At 41.9% G+C, this 7,272-nt stretch overlaps 1 long non-coding RNA gene across 2 annotated transcripts; it reads right to left on the reverse strand.

Moving 5' to 3' along the window:
* Positions 1-5,266: 5,266 nt before the first annotated feature.
* On the reverse strand, positions 5,267-6,250 carry LOC144711947 (uncharacterized). 2 transcript variants are annotated; one of them, XR_013583692.1, is made up of 2 exons: positions 5,941-6,250; positions 5,267-5,857 (listed from the first exon to the last, which is right to left on the reverse strand). It is a non-coding gene; the product is annotated as an uncharacterized LOC144711947 (long non-coding RNA). The 2 variants fall into 2 exon arrangements; XR_013583693.1 differs by having other exon boundaries at positions 5,346-5,840.
* Positions 6,251-7,272: the final 1,022 nt, after the last annotated feature.

A 7,272-nucleotide genomic window follows, 5' to 3' on the forward strand; every position in this document is an offset into this window, starting at 1 on the left:
TCCATATGCTATAATTTATATTTTTTACCCATTCTTTTGAGCCATCAATAATTTTGTTGCACCCGTACATATTGAAAGGAAAAGATGGTCATTCTTCTCATCTTCATCAAGCACACAATATCAAATGTGTATCAATGAAAAATGTGGGTGATTGACCTAGATACGATAAAATGAGAAAGTATATCCTGCACTATGATAGGCGAGAAGTTGGCTTTCCTCTTCATGACCACCAGCTTTTCTAAAACCACAAGGGATTTTTTCATGAGCACTCTAGCGTCACATGGGTGTTGGGTTATGGCTATTTGATTTGAATCCTTGAGACCATTTTCATGCACCAGAACATGATTAACAATTCATTATTGATTTATAAAATAAAAAATAATATCACTAGCTTAACGGAACTAATTTCATCTTTAATCTATTATTTGTGAGAATCTCTTCAAGAAGTTAGTAGTCTGGTGTCTAGACAATTCCGTATGATTGACACAAAGATGGGTTTTCTCTTCTTCTTCCCCGTCATCTCATTTTCTTCCTTTAGATCTTCTTGCCTTCAGGACACTCTAGCAGTATGAGTGGGGTGGTTGGGATGAGTGGAATGAGAGTAGGAGAGTGGAAGTGCAGGGTCTGGAAAACATAGCTCCCAGGTACCTAAATACTATGTATGTGATCTTCTAGCCCAACATTCAAGTTAGTTAATAACTATCAAGGCTCGACAACATATATTGTCCAGAATTTTTGTATTTCTGTATCATCACAAAAATGATTTAATTAAATTAGTATTTATTTACCCAATTTATAGGTTAAATTTTCAGCAAGTGGAGTGGGAATCTACACATTTTGTTCATAAGATACATAGTATTAATTTGACTCTCTCATGGAAATGATACTGTATTATCAATTATAATGTATGTATAATCATTCATTCATGTGAGACTCCTAAATGACATAGGGTTTGTGATAAACTCAAAATTAGGGCTTTTATTCATCGTTGGTAATTTTTAAGTTAATCCATTAAAATATTAACTTCTACTCAAGTATATCTAGATAGTGATGAGTACAAGTGATCTCCACACGAAAAATTAAATAAATAATTAATATTTTTCAATAGTGATTAAAAGTATGAGAGGAGATACATACAAAAAGATGTGGTCAAGAGATGAGTAAAATATAAGGTGAGAAAGTGATAACTACTACTAATAATAAGATGATTATTGTAGGTAGGGATAATTCAAATACTTCAAGAACAAGGGTGACAGAGAAAGGAATGTGGCAGCACATGTGGCATGTGCATGTATTACTACAATTATCTCAAGAGGAGAATGGTACTGGTATGGCATGTGGAAACGCACATTATGATCTCTTCAGTTATGTCTCACACATTATGATCTCTTCTGGATATAATTCATCATCCCTCTTACATAACTCACTCTTCTCATTGTCACTCATGTATACTGACCTTCTTATATTGTTATTTTCAGTCCATGATCGCTCTTAATCATTCTACCAGTTATCATTATCTACTATGTGATGGAGTGAGGAATCACACTCCATCAAGTGCGTCGTCGAAGTCCACACCGTCATCATTGACATCCGCTAGTTCGAGCCCAGCCTGATCGACATGGCAAGGTGAAGGCCAAAATACGTACATGCTCATAAGTTTTGGGCCATATCCACTTGCACAACCCTTCTTTTTCGAATTTATGTTTTATTTATGTTCGTTTGTTTTGGTTTTTAAGGGGCCACAATGTCTCGTGGGCCCCTTCTTGCGAACCTCTAGTAAGGGCCCACTACCATCCCTATATAAGGGATAGAGTCGGCACGCTAGCAACTTGGTCAAAGTCAATCTCTTTTTTCTAGAAAGGGACCCACTCCACTCACGATCGTGTGAGAGAGACAACGATAAGAAAGAGGAGAAGAGGAGGAGGGGAAAGAGGAAATCGCTACCACTGAACCACCCACGTCTGCCATGGGTGACCCCCATACGTGCACCCGTGTGCTCGGGCCGCTGTCAAACGCCGTTGGCCGTGCTCCCGTTGGCCCACGACTGCCACAATCGTCGCCACCAGACCACTCCCGTCTGCCACGGGTTGCCGCCGTTCACACGACCGTGCATTTGGGCTGCTGCCGGCCACGCTCTCGTGCCCCCCGTGATCATTGTGACTGCCACCACCAGTCACACTCCCACGCTGCCTGCAACTGTAGTGACCACTGCCATTGGACTGCCATCGGACCACCAACGTCCATTGTGGGTCATCGTCATCCTCGCGCCCAAGCGTTCGGGCTGTCGTCGCCCACCGCCAGTCGTGCTCTTGCGCCACCCACGATCGCAGTGACCACTGCTGCCATCCGCCAGGGGTCGCCGCCGTCCCTATGCCCACGCAGCCATTGTTGCCCTTCGTTGACCGCGCTTTCGTACCGCCGGCGACAATTGTGACTGCTGCCGCCGGACCCCTGCAGTCCGTCGCCAAGCCTTGCCACGAAAGTGCACCGTCGCGCCGCCGTCATCTGCTCTTGCTGCCTCTGAGCCGCGCCGCCATCGTGCCACTGTCTCCTGTCATCATCGCCGTCGAACCACATGCCATCGCGCCGCCGTCGCCGTCGTCAAGCCGGGCTGCTGTCGCCTACCGGCGCTGCCACCAAGCCACCCCACTACTGTCGCTGAGCCCGCGCACTGTTGATAATCTCAATTTTAGGGTTAAAATGTTTTGTTTGTAATTGAGATTATTCAATAAAAAACACTTATTTAATCGTACTTAAAAATATGTAGTTAGTGATGAGTAAGGATCATCTCCATAGGGAATGATGATTAAGAAATTACTTTCTTAAACTCGAGATGATCAATGAGAGGATCGACGAAAACAAGATTTGAGGACATGAGCTAATAATATCGATTAAAAATATGTAATTTATAAGTTAATTTAACTTAAATAAAAGAGTAAGTGCACGTGACGGACATGATGATGGATGTTGGTATGATCAACGATAGTGATTGGATTTGGAGTGGTATAGTGGTGAGGATGAAGATATGAACAAAAAGAGAGTAAAATGAGAGTGCAAGTACGATTATAAACCCTAATTATGCTAAATATGGTGTCGGGAAAGAGACAACGTAAGGCGAAGATACTTACCTTAGACCCTTACGTTCCGCCATAATCAGGGTGATTTACGAGTGCTGGTAAGCTCCCCCTCTTCTCCAATGCTTCTTCCCACACACTCAGGACACCAAGAACACTCTTAATGGATCTTAAAACTCACTATCTTTCAATCAACCCACAAAAGTAGAAAGCAAGTTCAAGATGAATTTAACAATGATCAATGTCTCTATTTATAGATTAGAGGGTATGGATAGAAAGAGAAGGAGAAGATGAAGCAACGCTGAAAATTTCAGCTAAATCGGATTTGTAGATAAATAGTTATGGCCGTTTGAAGTTGACAAAATCCTAGACATTTATATTTTCTCTCTCCTCATCATCGTCGTCGTTTTCCATGCACGTTGAGAAGTGAAAGTGCTCTGGATTCTGTGCTGCTTTGTCTTCTGCACGCGCTTGTCATTTTACACACGTGCTTGTCATTTTCCACGCGCGCTTGTCATTTTTTGTGCCATGTGCTCCTAGGACAAAGAGAAAAAGATAAAAGACAGAAAAAGAAAAGAAAAAAAAAATTATTACGTCTAGGTGGTTCCCCAACTGGGCTCCCCCACCTAGAGCAGTGATATATACGCCACCCCCCAAACCGTAAGGTCACATCCTCTCCTACCTCTTTATAATATTATTACATCTTTTAATGCCAATTTCGATTGCTCCCTCGCCCCGAGAGAATTTATAAGTGTTATAGGACTAGCCACTGTTCACAAGTTAGGACTTTATCTTTCGTTGGTGTCGAATCAGTGTTGCTCACAGCGACGGGTGTGGAAACTCATGGATGGTGAAAGCTCCCCACACCATTGGCCTTTGTGCCAGGCACTCAGGTCATTGGGAGCCTGTGTGTGCTTTGACCCCTGGTGTCGTCATCTGTGCTTACACCTTGGATCACCCAGAGTTCCCTCGTACTAAACGAACGCCTCATTTGATCATGTTGCATCCCGCTCTCGCATTAATCCCTTGTGGTGTGACGCGAGCCGTTCGATCCTGGCACGTCATGTTACATCATAGCACCTCCAAAATCAAACAGTTAAGCAATAATAAAAAATCTCATCAGCTTCTGTGCGCGCCTAAAAAATGTTGCAAATATGAGTTATTAAGGTACACTTCTGATTCCATCAATTCTCTTATTTAATTTTACTTATCATATAAGATTTAAAAATAATTTATTTTGCATATGCTTCATTCCTCAACTCTTGATTCTCTAAAATTTAACATGAAATTTTTAGATGCCTCCTTTAAATCGAAATTCATTTTTCTAATTTTCAAATAAGCCTCATTCTTTATTCTCCACTAGAATGACAGACTTTTCCAAATATCATCTTGCAAGGAACCCATTGCATTCACCCCTTATATTCTTTTCTATAAGCTCACAACTCATTAGGTAACAATCCACTTTATTCTGTGCCATTCAGCCATACAATGTTTTTAAGGATCTTCTTAATTTTCTGATCAATCACTTCAATCTGGACATTGCCCTAGAGATAGTAAGGAGTTGTCACATTATGGTGAACCCCAGACATTTTAAATAGAAACATGAAATATAAGTTAGAAAAATGACATCCAACATACTATTTTATGGCACCACAATATCCAAATCTGGAGGATATATGTTAATTGAAAATTTTTAACCATACTTTATGATCATTTTTTCAAGTGGGACTTCTCCAAACCCACTTGGCACATAATATACAGCCATCCAAGTAGACTTGTGTCCAGATGATGGCAGAAAAGGTCCCATAAAACATATGCACCTACAAATCGAATATTTCTACTTCAGTAGATGATTCTAATGAAATATCACCATTATCTTAATGGTTCCCCATATTTAAATGTATAATATTTTTAAAGAAATGAATATCTAAATAAGGTAGGCCAAAAGAAACTATGCTAAAGAATTTTGAAAGCAGTAATTTTCAGGGAAAATGCCCACTGCAAAAAGATCAACCAAAAACATTCAGGAATACTAACGGATTCCTCTTGCTGTAAACATCTCCTAAAATTTTAATCTACGTTTAAATGAAAAAGGTAGGGGTACAAGATTAGTGCCACCCAAGCTAATGCTACTATTTGTAGTGGTGTTTGGCACAAGCCATCTTGATGGGGGACCATCAATCCTTAAGGAGTAGATGAATAATTAGGGTTTATAGTTTGCATATAAAAGGAAGGTTGCCCCATGTATGAAATGGACCAGAAGTGAAATCGAATTGAAAATGTAGCCCTTTGAATTTTCTAGTCACTTTAGAAGTGCTTTTGAGAGATTTTAGTGTATTTTTGGAAGTTGGGTGAAATTACAGAAATGCCATCAAGAGTTGGGCGTTAGGGTTTCTTCCCGTCTTCGTCGCTGGCGCTCCGGCGCCGACTTCGCCGGCGCCGCCAGCTCGGCCACCTCGTCCGGTTTTGAGGCTCCTTCGGCCGCCCTCGTCGCCGCCAGTCCAGCCCGGCCACCCCTTGGCCGATTTCGACCCCACTGGCCGCCAATGGACGCCTCCCCGTCGGCCACCTCCGACCTCCATCGGCCATCGCCGACCCCCTCCTACGGCCCCCTCTAGTCACCCAAGGCAGTCTCCAGCTGCGTACGGCCATCTCCAGCTGTCTCTGGTCACCTATGTTCGCCTCTGGCCCTCGACATCCTCCGGCCGACCGGGGTCGCCTCGGTCACCACGACGGCCCTCGGTCGCTTCGTCCGACCTCCGCCTCCTGCGCCATATGCGCGTCTAGAGTCCATTAGATTAGTTTCGAGAAGAGTAGTCACGACCGTCCGTTCGTAGCTAGTTAGCACCCGTCCGTAGCCACTTACCCGTCACTCCGGTCTCCTAGAGAAGCTTCAGAGGAGACGATCGTAGGATGACATGCCGCCGCTAGTTTACCGCTGCAAGTACATGACCGCAGTAGGATATACAGCCGCCGCTCCGCACCGATGACACCTTTCTATGCCGCTCAATAGTAGAACGAAGTCGGGCCCACTCCGCAACCACTATCGAAGCGTCCGCCCCGTGTTGTCGCTCCGCCGCGCTGCCCTCCATTCCTTGTGATGTTTATGCGAGCCGCTCGATCCCGGCAGGTCGTGTTACATCACATCTGTGATGGTAGAAACACATCAATATGTCAAACAGACTTCTTTTTGTGTACATTTAAAATTTTTAATATTACATCATGCAATTCTGGATGAACTAAAGTAAGACAACATAGATAGGCATGTTATAAGAGTACCAAGATATTTATCCCTTAAGTTTGACTAAAAACTATAGTCAAGGTAAAATCATATCCATAAACTACATTCAAGGCATACATAAAATTCATTTAATATTAGATTAGGATAAATATTAATACAAGATTTTACAGAAGGCCTACTCTTGAATAGATATCAGAATAAAAAAATAATAATATGCAAACATAAACTTACAAATGCAGCATAGTTTTTATAGCATTTCCCCCAAGCGTCATGTTCATAGGATCTAAAAAACATAATGCTGGGTTCACTGTGATGTCTGAATGCCCTCTTTTTTTAGGGTTCTAGGGCATAGTATTCAGAATATTAGGGTAGATGAATGATACAAGTTTAGGGTGTTTCGACAAAGACAGCCACCAAATATATGTTCGTAATGTAACAACGGTCATCATTAATTGTAAGATTTGTCCTCCATTTTCTGTCACTATTGCACTTCATGAGAAAGATGATACAGAAAAAAGTCATGGCAAGAGATGTGACAAGAGGTGAAAAGTTTCCTAGATGACAATGATGTGACAATTAGATTTATCTCTCGTGCTCTCTCTTTGTCTCTCTATCCCTTTATCTCTCTTCGCTCCCGCCACAACCCTCTTTTGTTGCATAGTAGTTGGCCACATCGGCATGTGGTCGTGGCATTTTTGGTAGACAAAGGTTGGCAACAGATTAGGAACACATAAGAGAGGGAAAGATAAATTGATAGATAGAAAGATAAAGAGAAGATAATTTGTCTCACATGAGAACAACATTAGGTTTCAAATGAATTAAACTAGAATAAATGAAAAACTTTTTTTTGTTGATACACCCTTATCTGATGATTGATAGTCGTGTTTCAATGTTGTAGCAATGATATGTGGCGTATTGTGATATTTCTTAAAAGCCATGTATCTGTAATGGAATGGA

The sequence above is a fragment of the Wolffia australiana genome, chromosome 14, assembly GCF_029677425.1.
Source record: "Wolffia australiana isolate 7733 chromosome 14, ASM2967742v1".
Taxonomy (NCBI): domain Eukaryota; kingdom Viridiplantae; phylum Streptophyta; class Magnoliopsida; order Alismatales; family Araceae; genus Wolffia; species Wolffia australiana.